We start from the raw sequence: 20,984 nt of genomic DNA, 5'->3' as shown, positions 1-20,984 counted from the left end.
CTAGGAGCCTGCAGTTCTGCAAAGCATAGGCAGGTGCCAAGCAAAGTTCCAGAACAGGTTCTCCCTCTGCCAGCCCATCACCCACCCAGAGTGCATCCTTCTTTTTCACTGAATCCAGCCACTGAGTGCAGACTTGAAGCCAGGTTCTTAGCTGTCTAACCTGATGTCTTTCTACAGCCTGGACCAGGACGCAGAGCAGGCGTGTGTGGGACCGGATGTCTAGGAGTCAGGAGGCTTTCTGATTCTGAAACTCCAGCTTGGAGAGAAGCCAGGCTCCTCGGTCCCTGAGCCCCACGGGGGTCTCCTGACCCTGGGACCCAGATTCCCCCCGAGGGCCTTGGATACATAGGTCCCCCCGCCAGGGGCGTGGAGGACTGATGCCTCCGTAGCAGCTGGGGCTGCAGTCTGCTCTCTGGGCCTCATTCCCTGTCCTCACCCCCAAACACCCCCCGACCCAGGACACAGGACCCAGTTGGAGGCTCCATTTGTACACTGCTCTGACATCTCATAGGAGCCGCAAGAAGCCAGCAGTACCCCCCTTCTCTGAGCTTTTCTCATGATGAAAAAATAAGTAATAAATAATAGAAATGACAACCGGTGTGGGATTGAGCAGGGAACGTCTGCAGTCAGGCTGCCTGGGGTGGAGAAGTTAATCTCAGCAAGCCTCATTCTAATCATCTGTGAAGTGGGATCACAGTACCAGGCTTCGCTCTCAGCAATGTGAGAATGAACTGTGATAAAGGATGTAAAGAACTCGGGGCCTTGATAACTGATGGCCATCCCTCTCCTCAAAGAACTGGGAGCCTGCAGAGAGTGGTGGTGGCAACTTTAAAAGCTAGAGAATGTTGCCCCTTTAGCTACCACATTAATAATTCTTTTGTTCTGTAAATGAGCAACAAACAACTTAAACCCCGGGAGGCTAATAAACTTGCCCAAGTATCCACAACTGGCAAGTAGCAAAGCAGCACGAAAAACAGGTCTCCGGGCCCCTGTTCTTTTTTACTAATGTTTGATTCGGTTCCGTAAACATTTGTCTGCATCTGGCTGAGGGTGGACCGAGGGGACAGAGGAGAAGGTCCCTGCCTGTGAGCTCTGCCCGAGAGGAGGCATGGCCTTCGCGGTATTGCCCGTGGGGCTAAGCCGCACATTTCACCGCATTTGTGTGTCTCACAGTGGATCTGGATCTGGTTCATTCAGAACACAAAAGAGCAGCTTGCTCAGGCAGAAGCACCCAGTTTGTTTCAAATAAATCCTCAGCCGGGCTGGAGAGGGCGGGGTCCCCCGACATGACCCTCCCACACACACTCAGATGAGGCAACGCCCCGTGACCTAAGAACTTTGTGCTTCGTAAAATAGAAAGCGAGGCCCAGCTTACTCATGGTGACCTGGGTCACTGGATTGTTAAAGCCGAGCCCAAGGAGGAACCGAGACCTGGGGAGTCCGTGGAATATTAAATGCCCTGAACGCGACTGCACGGAAGGTCAGCCCAGGCTGTTCTCCCTGCCCTTCCTGCTCTGTGATGTCACGCTGCCCACAGACTCTGAGAATTCTTAGAGCATCACTTAGAATTCCAGACAACGTCCTAGTTACAAAAAAAGAAAAGTGAACCTGTCTTTGTGACAGGCTTCAGACCGTGAAGGTTTCATTTTCAAAATGTTTAAATGTTTAGTTAAACAACAAAATTTTAGCTAGAAATACGTTGTATTTTACGACTATTCCTTTAAATGAACTACTTTAAAAATGAACACCCCTCCTACCTCTGTCTCCCACTCCTCACCCAGAGGCGTAGACTTAATAATTTGTAACCTTGACCCTTTGTAGAATGCTCTGCCCCTCTGGCTGTCCTGGAGCAGGGCACGCCCACAAAACGGTCCCTTCCGCAAGCAGGGGTTTCTGCTTTTCTAATTCACTGCACAGATGGTGGGTCTTCCAGAGAAGAGTGTGGTCACAGCAAACGTCACCATCTCTCAATGTGTGCTTCCCCTAAATGCTCTACAGGCGAGAATCCATTGAATCCTCCTGGCAAAAGCAGGTGCTGGTTTAGAATTAACTCATTTCACAGATGAGGACTGAGGCTTACACTGGTTAAATGGTGTGTCCACAATCCCACAGCAAGGGAGACATTGAGCAGAGATGCCAGCGCAGACTGTCTGCCATGTCTTGGGTGGGGCACATGCCCTGGGGGCCGATAATCTTACGGTGGCCCCTTGTGTCTGTATCAAAGGGTTGTAAAATGTCCCAAGAGCACATCCACGCACTAGACCTTGGCCTCCATCAGGTGTCCTCCTGGTAAGTTGGCTGGATTCCTGAAGTGCTGAATCATTCTCCTTTGGCTTAAAAGTTTAACTATTTTCACCAGACACTACACACTGAGTGTTATCTTTATGTACTTAAGGCAGACTAACCTCTTCTTGATGGCTCCATGACTGTGCTAAATAGAGGTTAAGTATTCTGTTGAAGGCTGGTGAGGAAGTGCAGAAAGCACATGCTTATGTGCTGAGACTTAGGTTTTAGTGAATACACAGTGAACAAATGTTTATTGAGTGCTAAGTCTATTTAAGATGGGTGGCAGAAGGTGGGAACCCAGCTGGACAGACAGACCTTGAGTCCACCCTGACGAGGCTTTCCAGCAGAACCTCTTTGGGAGCATCTTGAAGGTGAACCTAGACTAATTGGGAAGGTTTCCCGAGAAAGACGTGGCCTTTGCTCCACCCCGAATTCTGTGACCTTAGAGAGGATCTAATCCAACCCTCGGGTTACACGGAAAGCAAGGGAAGCTCAGATCTAGGAAGTCGAGGGTTTCTAATCTCTGCTTCCTCATTTGAAAATAAGAAATAAAAGGGTAGAGGAAGATTCAGGATCCTTTAAATTCTTGGTTTTTTCTTCTTAATTTCATTAAGTTTATTGTTTAAAGAAACATTTACATAAACACAAAATGTGAACAGGTCAAGGTTCCAAGTATGCAGGACACATGTGATAAGTGTTTCCCAGGGAACTTCCGTTCCTATAAAAATTTTGTTTTTGCGAATGCTGCTATTATATTCCAGGAGGGGTATAACAAGCCTGCTCTGCAGGGGTCTCACTTTGCTGTATAGTGTTGTTGAAACGTTCCTTTCAGCATTTGCCTCACAAAAGTCAAATAACGCCGTCTGCAGCAACATGGATGGACCTAGAGATGATCATACTAAGTGAAGTAAGTCAGACAGAGAAGGGCAAATATCATCTGATATCACTTATATGTGGCATCTAAGATATGACACAAATGAACTTATCTATGAAACAGAAACAGACTCACAGACATAGAGGACAGACTTGTGGTTGCCAAGGGGGAGGGGAGGTGGGGGAGGGATGGAGGAGGAGTTTGGGGTTAGCAGATGCAAACTATTATGTATAGGATGGATAACCAACAAGGTCCTACAGTATTAGCACAGGGAACTATATTCAATATCCTGTGATAAACCATATTGGAAAAAAGTGTATATATATGTATAACTGAATTGCTTTGCTGTACAGCAGAAATGAACACAACATTTAAAATTAACTATGTTTCAATAAAATAATTAAAAAAAAAATAGCACACACAAGAACCTCAGGAAAAAGGGCAATGAATGAATGATGACGACAATCAGGTACACTTGATAGGATAAGAAAAATTCGCTTCATATTCCAGAATGAGAAATCTTTGAAAAAATGTTCAAATTTCCAGACTCCTCCATGTTTTATTTACAAATGAGTGCCCAGGAGCTTGTGGTGTACTGTTGAGGAAACTCTGAGGTCATGTGTCTGGGAGCTGTGTGGCTTTTTACTGAGCGTACCAACCCACGCATGTTTCACACCCTGCTGTGAATGCAGTGCCTTTGGAAGGTTTTTTGGCTGTACTCCGACCCAAGTCAGTTAATGCCACTCCACCTGATAAACTGCCACCCCCAGTGTGGCTCAATGCAAACATCTAGCTTAATGCCTCCATGAAAACTTGGCTGTCATGGACTCGTTCAATCAAATAAAAACTTGTAGAGAATTTTGATAGCAAGATAAATGATGCATCACTTTTTCAGAGGGTCATAGAGATGGATGGCATTTAAGATGCTCATGGCTAAAGATCAGGAGTTCGTAAACCTTTGGTCTCAGGAGGACTCCTTTGCACTCTACAGATTGCTGGAGGACCCTCAAGAGCTTTTGTTTATGTGGGCTGACTGTACTGATATTTACCACATTAGAAATGAAAACTGGTAAGTTTCCACAATGATCATTTTTTATTTATTAAAAAACCCCAACAAATCCATTACATATTAATACGAACAACATATTTGAAAGAAAAATAACTATATTTTTTAAAACAAGAAATAATTTAGTGAGAAGAGTGGCATTCTTTTGTATTTTTGTGGATCTCTTAAATATCAGGCTTAACAGAAGATGGCTAGATTCTCCCATCTGCTTCTGTCTTCCATCTGTCATCAGTTGTTTGGCTGAAGAAAACTCAACCTCACATGGAGATATGGTTAGAACAGAGAGGAGTGTTTTATGGCCCTTTATGGGTCTTTGCTTTAAGGTCAGTTGCCATGTGGAATCTGAAACTATAGGAGTGAATTTTTCCTTCTCTGTTACATTAACACATTGCATCCTTTGCATTGGTCTCTTTTGTACTGTGACTGGATCATTTAACCATGCATGATTTTGTAGCATCAAATATTGATCACTTGAAAAATACTGGTTCACTGACTTAGGCAGATCTTCCAAATGTTGACACATTAATTATAAACATCGAAAATTCACATTTGTTAATATTGCCACCAATCTCATCAGAAAAGTCTTGAAGGACTGGGAAGCTGGGAAGCTCAGGATGGCAAATACAAGTTTTCCAGAATTCTAATCTTTTGCTTGAAAGCTCAAATTTTATCCTTGGCAACAAATACTGTCAGTTGTTTTCCTTGAAGGGACAGACTCACTTGATTCATTTTTGAGAAAAAGTTTGCCAAATACTCCGGCCTGAATAACCATAGTTTGTCAGTCATTCTTTCAAATAGAAATGGCACTGCATGAAAGAGGCAGTAAGTTTAGCTCACGTTTCAACCAACCTCACAAGTGCTTTCCCTGGAGACGCTCACAGTGCTTGGGTATGCCGCAAACACGCTGTGTGCATATTTTCATTTCGATCAGAGGTGTTCTTAACTAGAACTGGCTTTTTTCCCCACTGCAAGTACATGGTGGTGAAGAGCATGGTAATGTCTGGTGCAGTTTGATGAGTGTCTTCATTTGTGCTAAAAGTGCAGGCAATTTTACCCACCATTGCAAGTACCAGCCCAGTTCAAAAGGCAGATGACATCTTACTATTGTGATGAAGATAGTTTTGACCAGAACCCAGAACTCTATTGCAACGATATTTGAAAAGGAAGGTTAGGATTCCAAGACAGTTTCCAAGATGTAAGTGAGAGTCTGTGTCTTTAAAAAGCCTCAGAACATGGTCCCAACTAACAGAGTAAGACAGCCATGTCTTACTCTGTTTCTCTGGAGAGTGACAGTTACAGGGGATGGAGATGTAGAGAATGTAATTATATCCACATCATGCAACGAGATGAAGCAACTGAAAATGATGATTGAGAAGGAAATATGTACACATAATATTGTGTGAAAAAGGCAGGAGTTCTACTGCTAACGGGGGTATCCCAAGGTGCAGAGAGGCAATGGATTTTATTTTTTCTTACATTCTCCTGTATTTCCTACAATTGGCATGTGTTACGCTCATATTCAGAAATAACGACCAACCTTCTTTCATTCTTTTAAAAAGGCAGAGATCAGGAAATGGGAAAAATCAATCCATTGATCACGAGGTCAGCAGGTCTAAGTGTCGTAGTCAGAATCATAGAAAAAAGGTAAAATTTGAGTTGCAAAGCTTGCTGAGTCTGAGTCCAGCGGCAAAGCTGGGAGAGCAAAAAGACGACATCCACCCCGGCTATAGAGGGGAGTCCCCAGAGTGAGAGCTGATCCAAACTGGTCATTGTCGGGCAGATGCTGGCCACGGCTGCTACAAATGTTTATTGCTAGCATTTGTAGCTGTAAATGGCCTCCCATGTTTACTTGCTACAATCCCCAGTGGCAAGAGGTATCTTCCAGGACGACCTTGAACGTTTCCCACATTCTTTGCGTGAGGTTCTGTTGTGGGCTGAATGTCTGTGTCCCTCCAGGTTCCTATGTTGAAGCCCTAATCCCCAGTGGGATGGTACTTGGAGGTGGGCCTTTGAGGGTGATCAGATTTAGATGAGGTCATGAGCGTGGGGCTCTCCTGATGGGGCTGGGGCCCTTGTAAGAAAATGAAGAGAGGGGCTTCCCTGGTGCCGCAGTGGTTAAGAATCCGCCTGCCAATGTAGGGGACTCGGGTTCGAGCCCTGCTCCGGGAAGATCCCACATGCCGCAGAGCAGCTAAGCCCGTGCGCCACAACTACTGAGCCTGCGCTCTAGAGCCCGCGAGCCACAACTACTGAAGCCCGCGCGCCTAGAGCCCGTGCTCTGCAACAAGAGAAGCCACCGCAATGAGAAGCCCGTGCACCACAACAAAGAGTAGCCCTCGCTCACTGCAACTAGAGAAAGCCTGCACGCAGCAACAAAAACCCAATGCAGCCAAAAATAAATAAAATTTAAAAATAAAAAAATAAAGAGACAGCAGAGCTCTCTGTCCCTCCGTGAGCACCCAGGAAAGGCCACATGAGGACGCGTGAGCAGGTTGCTGTCTGGAAACAAGGAAGTGAGTCCCCATCAGGAACTGAGTCTGCAGGCACCTTGATCTTGGACTTTTCAGCCTCCAGATCTGTGAGAATTAAATGTCTGTTGTTTAAACCACCCCACCCCCAGAATGTGATATTTCATTATAGCAGCCTAAGCTGACCAAGACAGGCTTCTTAGACCCATTCATCTATGGGGGGCATGGTCAACTTGAGCAGACCGGCCTCTCAAAGGTAACTTGTGTTTTGTGATAAGCCCCGCAGAGCGCTGGACAAAGGAAAGCAATGAATTGGGTGCTGGCTCTCAAGTGGGGTAAGAGGAGGCAGCAGGGAGCTAACGTTGGCCACTGCTCACTCCTGTACGTGGTGGGAGTACGGGTGGTGGATGAGCCCACAATCAGGAGCTTGGCTCCAGCCGAGGACTTCCAGCTAACCAGCTGTGTGACCTTGAGCTGCAGCTTTTCCTCTTTGGGCCTCGGTTTCCTCATTCACATGACGGGAGGCCTTCCGTGACCCTGGCTCACTCCTACATCTAAATGTTGATTAGGTCCACTGGGGTCTTTCATGAAGGTTTGAAAAAGGCAATTCTGCAGACTTTTTGTTCCTAACCATGATGTTGCAGGTAGCCTTTGGGTGGGTAAGAGGGTGGGGAGATTGGGCTTAATCTGGGGTCAGGCATGCTGACAGCGAATGGGCAGATATGAGAGGAGGACAGATTTGTATCCTCCAGAGGAGGATGGATTCCAGCAAAGGGGAAGAAGCCCTGTGCTGACAGGCGGTCGGAGGCCCATGCCCTGGATCCACAGGCTGGCACGTGCTCGCCTCCGTCGCTTAGAGGACACCACGGAGCAACCTGTCCCTCTCGAAGGACTCAGCGCAGGCTCGGGAGATGTGGAGATTGAAGAGGCCTTTCACAGGGCACACATCTGAGCTGTGAGCACAAAGCCCAGGGCTGTCCCTGCCTGGGACCCAAGCTGTGAAGAGAGGGAATCTGATGGAAACTTCATGGGAGACTTCGTATCTTGTCCACCATCCGCTGAAGGTGAGAAAAGACAGCCATGATTTTTTTTTTTTTAAAACATCTTTATTGGCGTATAATTGCTTTACAATGGTGTGTTAGTTTCTGCTTTATAACAAAGTAAATCAGTTATACATATACATATGTTCCCATATCTCTTCCCTCTTGCATCTGCCTCCCTCCCACCCTCCCTATCCCACCCCTCTAGGTGGTCACAAAGCACCGACAGCCATGATTTTTAAGGGAGCACCACAGCCAGGGTGATGGTGGAGGGAAGGGAATCAACAGGGAGAGCCTGTTGGCCCCAGATGAGAACGAGAGAATTTACTGAGGCTCCCGCGGTTCCTCCGAGGGACATGCAGACCAGACACCATTGGCGAACAGCCTCCTTTTCTAACCACTGGCACACCTGCTCCCTTGCCTGAGACTTTCTGTTGGGAGCAGAGTTGCCAGTTACACTTCAGAATGTTCACAACGAGCCCAATTTCACCCACACGGTGATGTTTTGATGCTTTTCAACCGGAGAAAGCAAAGAGCCAGCGCTCAGGGGGCAGGTAGAATAATCAGCTCTCAGAGAAATGCAAATCAAACCACAATGAGACACCACTTTGCACCCACTAGCCTGGCCGGAATCAGAGGCAGAGAACAGTAAGCGTGGTTGAGGGTGTGGAGAACTCAGAAGCCGCGTGTACAGCTGCTGGGGATGTGCAGTGGTGCAGCCACTTTGGAAAGCAGTCTGGCAGCTGCTGAAACAGGTAAACAGAGTTACACGCGACCCAGCAATTCCAGTACTAGCTATACACCCAAGGGAATTAAAAGCACATTTCCACATAAAACTTGTACATGAATGTTCATGGCAGCATCATTCATGATAGCCAAAAAGTGGAAACCATCCAAATGCCCATCCACTGATGAATAGATAAACAAAATGTGGTGTAACTATGCAGTGGAATATTGGTCATCCATAGAGAGGAGTGAAGTACTGGCATATGCTACAACATGAATGGGCCTTGAAAACACGATGCTCAGTGAAGAATCCAGACACGAAAGTCCACATATTGCAGAATTCCATTCATATGTGATGTCCAGAATAGAGAGATCAGGAAAAACAGAAAGTAGATCAGTGTGCTTAGAGCTGGGAGGCGGGACACAAGGATCAAGGAGAGACTGATCAAGGGTTCAGGGTTTTGTTTTGAGATGGTGAAAATGTTCTAAAATTGTGGTGATCGTTTCACCTATCTGTGAATATACTAAAAACCATTGAATTGTACATTTTCAATGGGTGTGTTGTATGGTGTGTGAATTATATCTCCATAAAGCTATTTAAAAAGTCTGTTACATTCACTTCTAATATTTTTACATGAAATAAACAAAAAATTGCTAAGACCATGGAAGCCTCCTTTCTACCCCATCCCCGGTTCTGTTCCCCTTCCTCCCTCACCAAGGTAGCCACAATCACAGATTCTGTCCTTCTGTCCATGGTTTAGGTCACTTTTCCATAGCCCCTAAGCATCTTCTATTGTCACCACCACAAAAGCTCTGGGAGACTGAACCATTACTAACCCCATTTGGCAGATGAGCAAACTGAGGCCCAAAAGGTCAAAATTGAGCTGCCCAAGGTCAAAAGTCCTAGCTGACTCCAACTGGATGCTATTGTCCCACCCCTGTGTTAGCAACCTGCTTTTTCATTCCCTGTTTTTCCAACCACCTTCTTTGGTAAAACCTCACAAATGATCCCATTAATCTGTTTCCATGAAGAGAACATTATGAATAACATTATCAGTGAATATGTTACACGCAGAAATCTCAAAACATCTCTGGTATTTTCCAGGACACATCTTTACAGTTCTAAGGTGATTTTATAAATCCTTCTATAAAAGGTGAAAATTGTTATTCTGAACAGCTCGAGCAGACGATCTAGGTTTCTTAAGTAGAACTCAACTAATTCTCACCTGCCGGACCTGCGAATGTCACAAATCTTCCAAGAAGCCTTGAACATTTTATGGCTTTTGTCAGCAAAGGAGGAGAAACAGAGAGAGGTGGTGAGAGCCTTTGCATTTCACACACTTCATCATGGAGAAGATGGATGTGCTGTGAGCCATGAAATATCTGCCAAAAAAGGATGAATGAAACCGGTAAACTCTCCTGGAAGCCCGACATGGGCAGCCCCCGACCACTCCCACCCCAGCACCCCTCTGTGGCTCACCCTAAGAAACCAGCCACTGCACCTCGGACGAGACGCCCTGCCCACTGGCTTTTGTGGGGCCCCCCGGATCTGCGAGGCATCGTGGGCAGACATGGAGATGGACAAGACGTGGCCCTTGCCTTCAGCGCAGTGTTACCTATTAACTGATGTTGACTTGCTTCTTATCAAAAGTTGGCCCATAATAGTGAGAAAGAGCAGCTTTTTAAGGGACCCTTTATATCCAGGAACAGAGATGCACAAATTGGCTGGTGCATCTCAGGCCACGGTGTTTTCAGGTGAGCCGGAGCCCACGGAACCCCAGCTCCACTCGGGCAATCCAGGCGAGAGCCCCACTGTTATGGGCTGAATTGTCCCCCAGAAAGAGATGTTGGAAGTCCTCATCCCGGTGCCTGCGCATGTGACCTTATTTGGAAATAGGATTCTTGCAGATGTAATTAGCTAAGATGAGGTCACACTGGGTTAGGGTGGGCCCTTAATCCAATATGGTAGACTTACAAGAAAAGGGAAATTTGGACAGAGACGCAGACACAGAGGAGAAGGCCAGACGAAGACAGACACAGGGACAAGACAGCCACGTGGAAACGAGGCAGATATTGAAGTGATGCAGACACAGCCATGGAACATCTGGGGCCACCGGGAGCTGGAAGAGGAAGGAAGGATCCCCCCAGATCTCAGAGGGAACCTGACCCTTCCATCACCTTGATTTTGGACTTATGCCCTCCAGGACTCTGAGACAATAAGAGTCTACTGCTTTAAGCCCGCCAGTGCATGGCACTTTGCTGTGGCAGCCCTAGCAAACCAGTACACTCACTCTCTGAAATCCCGAGGTCCACTCCCCCGGGACCCTGTTCCTTCCCTTTGTTGGGCATGGGGTCCTGGACTTGGATCTTTCCCGCTCTCTGCTGTTCTCGGTTGTTGCCACTGCTCCTGAACCCTGAACTATGACCTTCCTGCCTGTCCTTGATGACGCATGGTCCTAGCCTGGCTTCACCCACCAGGGACCCCTCAGGGAGCTGCCGAGACATGCTGGTGGGTTTCAGGACCACAGACCTCTCTGAGAAGCTCTGTCAGTGACAGGACACAGAGCTGAATCCCCTCAGCCTCCTGACTAATCACAGGGTCTCAATCCAGGGTCCAGACAAGTACCCCCAGGGCTGTAGACCCTGGTCTACTATTTCCAGGAACCCAAGAGGAGCTTCACGGAAGATGCCCGTCTCCCGGCCCCGAGGAGCGCCTGGAAAACTCTGCCAGCGCCAGCCCCTACAGGACCATCTCCATGTTTCCAGGTCTCCGGCAGCCTTCTCTTTCTAAGAATCTGGGTCCAGAGTTTGTCCGGGTCCCTGAGACCAGGAGGGTGTGAGGAGCCAGGAAGCTGGGAACTCCCGGCCTCCCGGCCCCTCTGGGAGGTGTGGTTCCCGCCCTTGATGGGTGCCCATCTGGCAGGAGGCCTCCCACCCCGGACCTGGGTCCTCGGTTGCCCAGTGGTGCATAGGCGGCACGTGCGGAGAGCTCCAGCCGGGCTGAGGGTCCCCGTGACCGGGACCCGGAGCCGTACGATGACCCGTGGCCACTCCGGAGGGGATGCTCATCATCAGTGGAGACGCAGCCAGTGACTGCGACGGCAAGGACGGCCACAGCTACAGCCCTTCGGCCGGGACGCGGGGTCCTGGGTCCCAAGGTGCCTCCCGAGCCTGGGTCCCAAGGTGCCTCCCGAGCCCCTCCGTGACAGTCCCCAGACCTCACGAGCCCCTCCTCCCTGCCGGCCGGCTTGGCTGACCCTGGACTAACGCTGCAGCTGGCGTTGCACGGGAGCCAGAGCCCAGGGCTCATTTCAGCCTCGGGTCTGCAGGCTCTTCGTTCCCTGCCCATCAGGAGGCTAGAAGAGAGACCGAAGGCTTAGCAACTGTTATAGACATTCAACACAGTGAACTTATGCCTGTTGAATCTAATAATACATTTTACAGGCCTTTTTATCTTATTTTCTAGGTTTCATGTTTATTGAATTTTACAGAAGTGTCAGTCCAAGACGAACTGAGAAAAAGAAATAAACCTGTCCTTAACCATGGAGAGTTTGGGATGCACTGGTCTGTATCCTGGCCCAGAAGCGAGCAGATCCCAGAGGGCCGGGGACCCTGGTGGTCTTCTTGGGGGTCGGGGCAGCTACTCCCATCAGGCTCCACTCTGTGGTCAAGATGCTGAATGCCTGTCGCTGGACCCAGCCTGGGGACGGGCACCAGAAAGCAGGTGCCCTGGGGAGACACAGAGGCGAATCAGAAAGCCCCAGAGCTGCCCCGTGGGGCTGCTCTGGGAGCTGGGATGGCCTACTGTCTCACTGTGGGGCATTTCTGAGACAATGGCTGTGCCCTGTGGAGGCTGGGAGGAGGGTGGCAGTGGGCAGGCATGGGGTCAGGGGTCACCAAAGGCTGAGTGAGTGAATGAATGAATGAATAAAGGAGTGTTGGCGTGGGATGGAGGGAGACAGGAGGGACCGGAGGTGTCAGAGCTGAACGGGGCTCCCTGCACCCTGCCATCCGCATCCCACCCCCCCACACGCACAGCTGAGGGACAGCGTGGAGGGAGACCCAGGGGGAGGGCGGCGGGGAGGCTCAGGGAACTTGGCTTTGCTCCCACGGGGTCAGGATCTCACTTCCTGGCCTTGGCCACTCTCTGCCTCCTCCCCCCGCCCCTACCAGGGACCCTCCCGCCGAGTTTCCTCGTCCGTAAGCTGCAGCTCTAGGCCAGAGGTCAGCAAACGACTTCCCTTTCGTGGGCCAAGTCCAGCCAGGCCCCAGCTTTTGCGGACACAGTTTTACGGAAGCACAGCCGTGCCCCGGGAGTTAGGCACCGCCCGCAGCTGCTGTGAGGCCCCCGCAGGGTGAGGGGTTGTGAGGACAGCGTATTGCCCTCAAAGCCCTTAACTGACTATTTCGCGTAGCCCCTGCTCTGCCGTTCTCAGTGGGAGCAACACTGCCTCCTAGCGGGCTATTTGGAAACTGTTTCTGGTGAGTCACTGAAACACTCTCATGTAACTTACTTTCAGTTCTTGCAGCTCCGCTTTCTATTAGAGTCAAGCCATTATGTTTATCTTTTTTGAAAGGTGGAGCATAAGCAGGTGATAGTCTCTATGGATTCACTGTGGAGGCATTAGAGACAGCGGGACGACAACATCCTTACAGCCCCCGGGCGGCCCGGGACCCCGCCTCGGCATCCCACGGCCCTTTCAAAGCGGCACCACTAGAGGGCAGTATAAGCCCGCGAGTGCGTGGCTGGAGCCTGGGCCGCCGGCGCCGCTGAGAAGCAAGCGCCCGGGACTGGCAGGGGGTCCTGAGCTCTCAGCAGGAGTCGAGGCACCAGCGGGGCCTGGGTCCGAACCGGGGAAGGGACCATTCCGGTACGTGAGCCATGGGGGAGCCGAAGCCCACCTGCCTTTACTTGGATGTCGCCCCAGCCCCAGTGATTTTGGAAATGCCTTGTCCTCAAAGAGGCTCCTTCAAAGAGGGCTCTGCTTGGTCCTCCCCTGCAGAGTCACATTTACACTCTAAAGTTTCCAGAGGTCGGAGGTCAGACAGTGAAGGAATCCGCCCCTTCAGCTAAACTGACGCCCTCTCCAATTTATTTGACATTAGGGTCTTGTGTGTGTGTGTGTGTGTGTGTGTGTGTGTGTAACACCCACACCATGAAGCGGACCTCGGTGAATGCTGACTGACCCTTTTTGGGAATGCTTGGCTTTTGGTTTGGTTTTGTCTTTAAAGCTGGATCCTTGTTCATTTTCTAGCTGTCTTTGCCAGTAACCCAGGGCTGGTTTCTCGGAGGGGGAAGGGAGCATGCTGGCAGGCAGGGTCCCATCCCCACAGGGCTGGAGGGAGCAGATCCTGTGTTGCTGCGGGAAGGAGCGCTTGCCAAGCGGGAGAGCGGGGCTCACGGATTCTAAGTGCTCTCGGACCACATCCGTCATAACTGTGGGTCAGTTCACTTCTCCTGATTTCTGTGTCTCCCCTTAGGCCCCCTCTTGTCTGGGAAAACGATGGGTGGCTGACAAAAGCAGCAGATAACTAACGAGAGAAAGTTGTGTAAGAAATGTGGAACGACCCCAAACCTCTAACATGGTTGCCCTGTTCCTCCTTGGACCACGGCTCCCGGGATGGACAACGGGAGAGCCGGGAGTGGTGTGATCCTCCTCTCCATCTCCCCCGGCCTGAGAACACAGGCCGGTGCCATAGGACACGGGCGCTGGGTGATGTAGCCGGGAGGAAATGCAGATCCCTGCATCCTGAGACGGATGGGGCTCATGTTGGCAACAGCCACTGAGCAGTTAGACTAACGTCACTCCTCTACGATGCGAAAGGTCAACTGCCGCAACAGAAATCTGGAGATGAGTCTCCGTCACCATTAATGGGTGTCACTGTGCAGTTGATTTTTGCTGAAATCCTTTTAAAATCCCATGCCTGTTACATCCTTGTAGATTCCAAGTGTTGGAAACCCCCCTCCTTCCCTCCTCCCCTTGACCTCACCCACTACCCATGACAATCTAATTCTTAATTCTTCCACAGTATGTTCAAGACCTTGAGACTAGGCCACCTCCTCCAAGAAGCACTCTGGGGCCCCCTTTGCTGTGCACCCTCAGCATTTTATTTGCATCTCTCGGGTGCCCACTGTGATGGGCTGGGAATCCTTCTTGCACAGAGTAAGCTGATTGGATTAAACATGAATCAATGAAATAATTTTCAAGACAGGCATCTCGGAGGTGCGTCATACCCGCCCCTCTCCCACCCCCCCCCTCCTGGGGGACCCCGGCAGCAGTCCTGCCTTCGCCCTGCCTGCACGCTGCCCTGCTCCCGCCCACGGCCCCAGGCCCCCTCACCACCCCATGCAGGGCCATCCCAGCCCCACCTCACAGGACCTCAGCCCCTGCTTCCTCCCGGCCACCTGGGCCCTACTGCCCTTGAGTCCCCAGTGTCGCACCCCAGCCAGGGCGGCCCTCCAGTCCTGTGTGCCTGTTCCTCTCTCCCCCTGAACTTCACTTCAGCCCACGGGGAGCTCCTGGGGCTGGGGGCGCTCTGGAGGCTGCGTCCGATCCGCCCTTGTCTTTCACTTGGACCGGTGGGGCCTGCCCACCACCCTGCCCCCCAGAGCTTTGGCAGTCACCCCCTGCCGACCAGCCCAGCCAAAGTGCATCCTCGGCCCGGCCAAGTCCCATGGTGCCTTGCAGACAGAAGGTGACAGGGCCCGGCCCCAGAGCAGTGGTGGGGGGTTTACAGACCACACTCAGAATTAACTTGGAAACCGCGTGCTCTGAGCACTTGGTGTCACGTGCACACTCAGTTTCGAGTGTTCACTTCGTCCATCTCAGGTAGTGACATTTATAAAAACTCCTTACTTCTCTGCCTGAGGGATGGCGACCACAGCTGGACCTTGACCGTCTGCCCTCCCGTGAAGGGCAGTCGCTGCCAGCAGAGCCCTGGGAGTCCGGGGGGCAGCGGCCAGACCATGGCCTGTGGCCTGTGGCCCGTGGCCCATGGCCCGTGGCCCGTGGCTGTCTCCCTGCCCCCCTGCAGGGCTCACTTCTTTCTAACAGAGGCTCGCGCGGCCCAGGGCGCTGCTTGGAGAAACCAGCTCTCTGGCAGTGGGAACTGAAATGTAAAAGTTAATTGTTTTATTAGACTTTAAAGAGCGAAAGAACAGCCCCCCAACAGCAAGTGCTTAGGAGTTGTTTTCTAATTTATTTTTATAACGAGTTTTCACTTGGTATTGATCGTCAAGGGCTCTGGGGGGACCTGTGCCCTGGCCCCTCTTGAGGGCTGATGCAGTGGAAGGCAACGTGTCTTCCGGTTTATAATTAATCCCTTTCTTTTAAGGAAAGCAATCAGGAAGAATCTCCTGACGCTGGGGATTTTCCCTGAGTGAAATATTCTCAAAGGCATTGCCGGTCTTTCTGGAACAGAGCAGAGCAGCTTCTGGGGGATGAGTGGGAGCGTTGGGTTAGCGTGAGTCTTGCTAATCCTTCCTAGAGTGAAAACTTGTTTGCGTTGTGAGCAAACGACTTCCTTCCCAGACCTGGGGTGGGGTGGTCACACCAGCTCCCTCCCACCCTTTCCCCCTTTGATGGGATTACAGCTGCTTGGGGAGATTCATTTCACCTAATAGGCTCTGATGGATGGCCCTCAGCGGGGTTGAAACATCCCCTGGCCTGAGGGAAAAACTCGCATTTCTTCTTGAAAAATTATTTCTCACAGACTCCATTTAAATTCTTTCTCAATAGAAATTTCCCATAAGTTTATAGCTCTTGAAGATTATCATTCTCTCAAACAGAACCCTAGGAAGGAAGGTAGATTCTTCTTCTTTTTTTTTTTGTTTGGTGTCTTTCCTTTTAGGTGTTAAATGTCCATGTAGGATTTATTTGAGTGAACACAGGTAGGTTAATTCTATAAACAAGGACCCCAGAGGAGTCGGTATTGCTGTAACGTAGAGAACCTTATTGTGACGTAGGCCATGGAACGGCACTGACTTTCTGTGTTTTTCATGGGATTCAGAGGACGTGTATGATCGCATCCGCCTGCTGTGGACCCCAGAGGTTGCTGGGCAGGTCCTGGGAGGGATGTGAGGACAGACGGACGCTGCAGGGGCTGCGGCCGGCTCTCCCCTGTGCTGGTCCCTCTCCCACGGGTCTGTCCTTCTCTCCCCCCAGGCCTCTGAGCAGGTACTGCCTCCCCACCCCCTCTCTGCCCGTTGCCCCCTGCATCACATCCCCACCCCCTCTCTGCCCGTTACCCCCTCCATCACATCCCCAGCACTTCATCTTCCGGTTTGTCTGATTCTCTGTCTCCACATTCCCGCTCTAAAACCTGTGCCCGAAATGGCCCCTGGACCACAGTCGTGCCCACAAGGGCTGCTGTCGAGTGAACGGAGGATGGGGAAGAACTGGGGTTTGGTTCAGGCCGCACCGCATTCGCTGTTTCGCTCTTGGGCAAGCTCTTTGGAGCCCCTAAGCCTCAGTGCTCCCATCTGTGCTCTGCAGCTGGTGGGGGTGGGTGGGTAAGGGGGCTCCGGAGCCCACATCCTGGCCCCTCGGATTGAAGGGAGGATGGCGGATCCCTTCTCCCCAGTTCCTCATTACGGCATGGGGCAGGGAGGACCAAGGTGAGAGGTGAGAGCTGTGCAGGTGCCCCAATGGAAAGCCTAAGAGGGAGGAAGCATCAGCTGGGGTCGGATGGAAGAGACCGCACTTCTCAGACGCGCGAGCAGAGGCCGGGCCAGGGGGGTCTCCCGAGGATTCCCAGGGCACCTGGCACCTCTGGGCGCCCTTGTCGCACGACAGTGTCGTCATTCAGGGCCTGTAGCTCCCAACCCCACCTCTACCCACAGGCTGGTGGGCACAGGTATGGGGTCTTGTTGGTCTTGGCGTCCTGCTGTCCAGCAGAGTGGGTGCAATACAGGAGGACGCCCTCAACCAACAGCGATTCCGCACGGGTTTGACAGTGGGGCTGGGTGGCAGCGGGGTAGGATGCCTGAGTGTCCCCGGGCACCGGGTCTGTGCTGGGTGGGGTGAGCGGCGGGGACGGAGCCGGAAGCGTAGCCAGAGGCAGGGCTTGCGCACTATTTCAAAACTGCCTCCCGGCCCCGTGTTCACTGGCTGAGCTTTGTCTTCTCAGGATCCCCACCCACCAACGGCTCCAGGTGACAGGCAGTCTGTTCTACACGGTCCAGCTGGGGCAGTACATCCCAGTTTCTTGTTCCAAGTAGATTCTAAACGAAAATTATTAGAGGAAAGAAAGGCAGAGTATCTCTTGTGGAGTGAAATATAATCCAGCAGTTGCTGAAGGAATGCTGTCTGAGCACCTGGGGTTTGAGGAGAGTACGTGGAAACTAAAAGAGATGAATGTACATAGCACGTCACCCAGTCCCACGGTTAAGAGATGCTCTGCAAAGGGACATAGGTGTTAGGTTAAGTAAAACAAAACCACAGAGCTTTGCTTTCCAAGGTCAGAACTCTGGTACCCCATCTTATTACATACATGCATGACTCTTATAATTTTATGTATGTAAAATTGTGTGTTATATATGTGTATATGTGGTATATATGTAATAAAGATGGGCTATAAAATTCATAATTTTGTATACATGTAAATATATAATCAAATATATAACACACACATATACACATATATGCTATACCAGGGTCACAGCTAACCTCTTAAATGCCCGATCTGTTTAAGATGTTTAATTTAAAACACAGTTATCCTGTGGGCTGCAGTGCTATTAACCCTGGTGAATTTTTTTTTTTTTTCTGAGACCTGGTGATGGACTCCTTTACCCCAAATCTAAGAAACAACAGATTTGCTGTGTGTGAGCCCCAACGGAGACGAACATAGTCTTGGGTGGAATGTGCCTGCTACCCTTTAGGGAACAAAAGACAAAAATGCATCATTTTCAGGGGATGGGGTGGGATGGGATGGAAGAGCATATCAGAGAAGGCTTCCTGGAAGAGGTGATGTGAAAGCCAGTAGCAACTAGTCAGGCAGCTGGGGAAGAAGCAGGTAGAAGAAGCAGCAGGTACGAAGCCCCTGAAGTGAGGGACTGTGCTGGGTTCTGGGGGCTCCACGTAGGGGAGGGTGGCCGGAAATCAGCCTGGAGGAAGAGAGCAGTGAGAAGGCAGAAGTGGAGGCTGGATTCCTCTGTGATCGGCCCTGAATGCATGAGGTCCTGTGGGGTCTGAGCTGGGAGGGGTGGCTGTGAGTGTGGTTTATTTAGATGGCCATCTGGGCCTCTGTGCAGAGGCTCTGGCCACTGTTCAGTGATGACCAGGGCCGGGGGTGGAGCAAGCGGGAGGGGGCAGTGGGGCTGGGAGAGCAGGTGAGGGTCTGAGCCACGGAAGGATGTGGGGCAGCAAGGAAGACCATGGTTTAGCCAAGACAAGAAGATGGGACTGCTGGGCTCTGGGGGTGGGCTGGAAGGGAGTGGGGGACAAGGAAGCCCTTGTGGCTTCTGGGGAAGGCGGAGGGTGGCTGAAGGAGGGGCAGGTCCCGGATGGCGGGAAAGAGTTCACCGTGGGACATGCTGAGTTCAGGTGCATTTGGGACATGGGCTACCCAGGAGGAAGATGGTTGTGCCACCGGGGTCCCCGAGAATGGTCTAGCTGCAGCTTCTGGAGTCATCAGTCTGGGGACGGGTGGTGGAGGAAGACACGGGAAGACATTCCTTGGCCAGGATCGTCCAGAGCCCGAGAAGAGGCCGGGCTGAGAGCTGAGCCCACAGTCGTGAGGCCCCCTCCCCCAAAACACACCCTCTCCACCAAGGGCCCCAGGAAGCAGTGCCCCCGACACTGCAGCCCCGAGTCGGGCGGCGAGTGGGAGGCCCCCTGCAGCCCCCAAGGACCCTCGCAGTGCTGGGAGCCTGCTCTCACGCCCAGCGGGCTGTCCTGGAAAGACAGAGCTGAAGATCCCCCAGATCAGTTTCCGCGCCGAGTGAGCTGCTGCAGAAAGGCTGAGTGACAGCCTCGATAGAGATCGCTCCCTGTTTACCTGTAAACAGAAAGCCGCTAATCTCTTCCTCTGCTGCCCCCTCATTTAAGCAGGAGATGACAGGGATGAAAAGGCCCCCAGAGAGTTGAGAAGCCTGGGGCTTTGTCCTTTTCTGAGGGGGACTTGGGTGCCTGGAACCGACTCCCCGACAGGGACTCACTTCCCCTGTCAGTCCAGGCAGCCCCAGCCCAGGTTTAGGGCCCCTGTGAACAGACTAAACAAGCACGTGGCCTGTCGCGCAATAAAGACAACGCTGAGTCCCCAGATTCTGTTTGTGTGGGAGAAATAGTCTGCTGTTCGGCTAACTGGTGAACTTGGAGATGCTACGGCCAGGGGTGTGATGGGGTGAAGGGGAAGCTGGTGGCCCCAGAAGTTGACAAAATGCCTTGCAGGGTGTTCTTGGGGATGGGGGGGCACTCCTTCTGCCCTCGCAGGGTCTCCAGGCTCTGGGTGGTCTCCCCAGGTTGACCGCTCACCTCCCCCACGTGGTATGGCCCTGGGACCCCCGTTCCTCTCTTTCACCTTCAGGGAAGAGAAAACACCTTATGCAGAATTTGCAGGAGGGTCTCTGCTGGGCTTCTGCATTTTCTCATTTCTCTGATTACATTTATTCTTTGGCTAAAGTTTTTCTACAGATGAGAGGCAGGTGGATGACATGGAGGGGGTCTGTCCTGGGAAGGCCCCAGAGGGTCCTGCTCAGTTACAGGTGGACCCTCTCTCTTCTTCTTGTGCTGTCTGGTCTGGACAGAGGCTGCGACGTCCTTCAGAGGGAAGGATCACATCCATCGCTCGTTACACAAATCTTTCCTTCACCCACTGGTTTACTCACCCTCTGTTAGGTGCTCTCTCCTGGCTACACAGTTCTAGGAAGGACACAAAGACCGAAGACAGCACTCTGTCCCAGGACCCTGCTGGCATCTCACAAGTCTTCCTTAAACATCCACGTACTCACCTGCGTTCCAGGTTTATGGAGGGAACAGCTGTGGGATAAACCCTTCCTGGAAAAGCACTCTAAAGGGCCAAAGCTTTCAAAATTAGACACACACACACTCACACGCATGCACACATACAGGCATGCTGTCTCTCTCTCTCTCTCACACACGTACACACACACTCACACGCACGCACACATACAGGCATGCTGTCTCTCACACACACACACTCACATGCACGCGCACATACAGGCATGCTGTCTCTCTCTCTCTCACACACACACACACACACACACACACTTTGTTTTGCAAGTCACTTCAGTGTCTCCTAGAAAACCTTAATAATAAAGGCTGCACCTATTTCCAAATATCACATTAATTTTAATCTTGGGCTCCTGGTCTATGTTTTCTCCTTCTTCCAAAGCACATGTTCATAAAGCAGAAAGAGGAAACTTCTGTTGCAGGCAGAGAAAGATCACTCAACATCTGACTCTTAGTAGACCCGGATTAAAGCAAGTGAACACCTGAAATCAAGTTCCCGCTGCCAGGTGTGTCACCCTGGACTACGGGCTGTCCCTGCAGACACCGCTGAGT

This window comes from Eschrichtius robustus, chromosome 7 (assembly GCF_028021215.1).
Source record: "Eschrichtius robustus isolate mEscRob2 chromosome 7, mEscRob2.pri, whole genome shotgun sequence".
Lineage (NCBI taxonomy): Eukaryota > Metazoa > Chordata > Mammalia > Artiodactyla > Eschrichtiidae > Eschrichtius > Eschrichtius robustus.
This window is presented reverse-complemented; position numbering follows the sequence as displayed.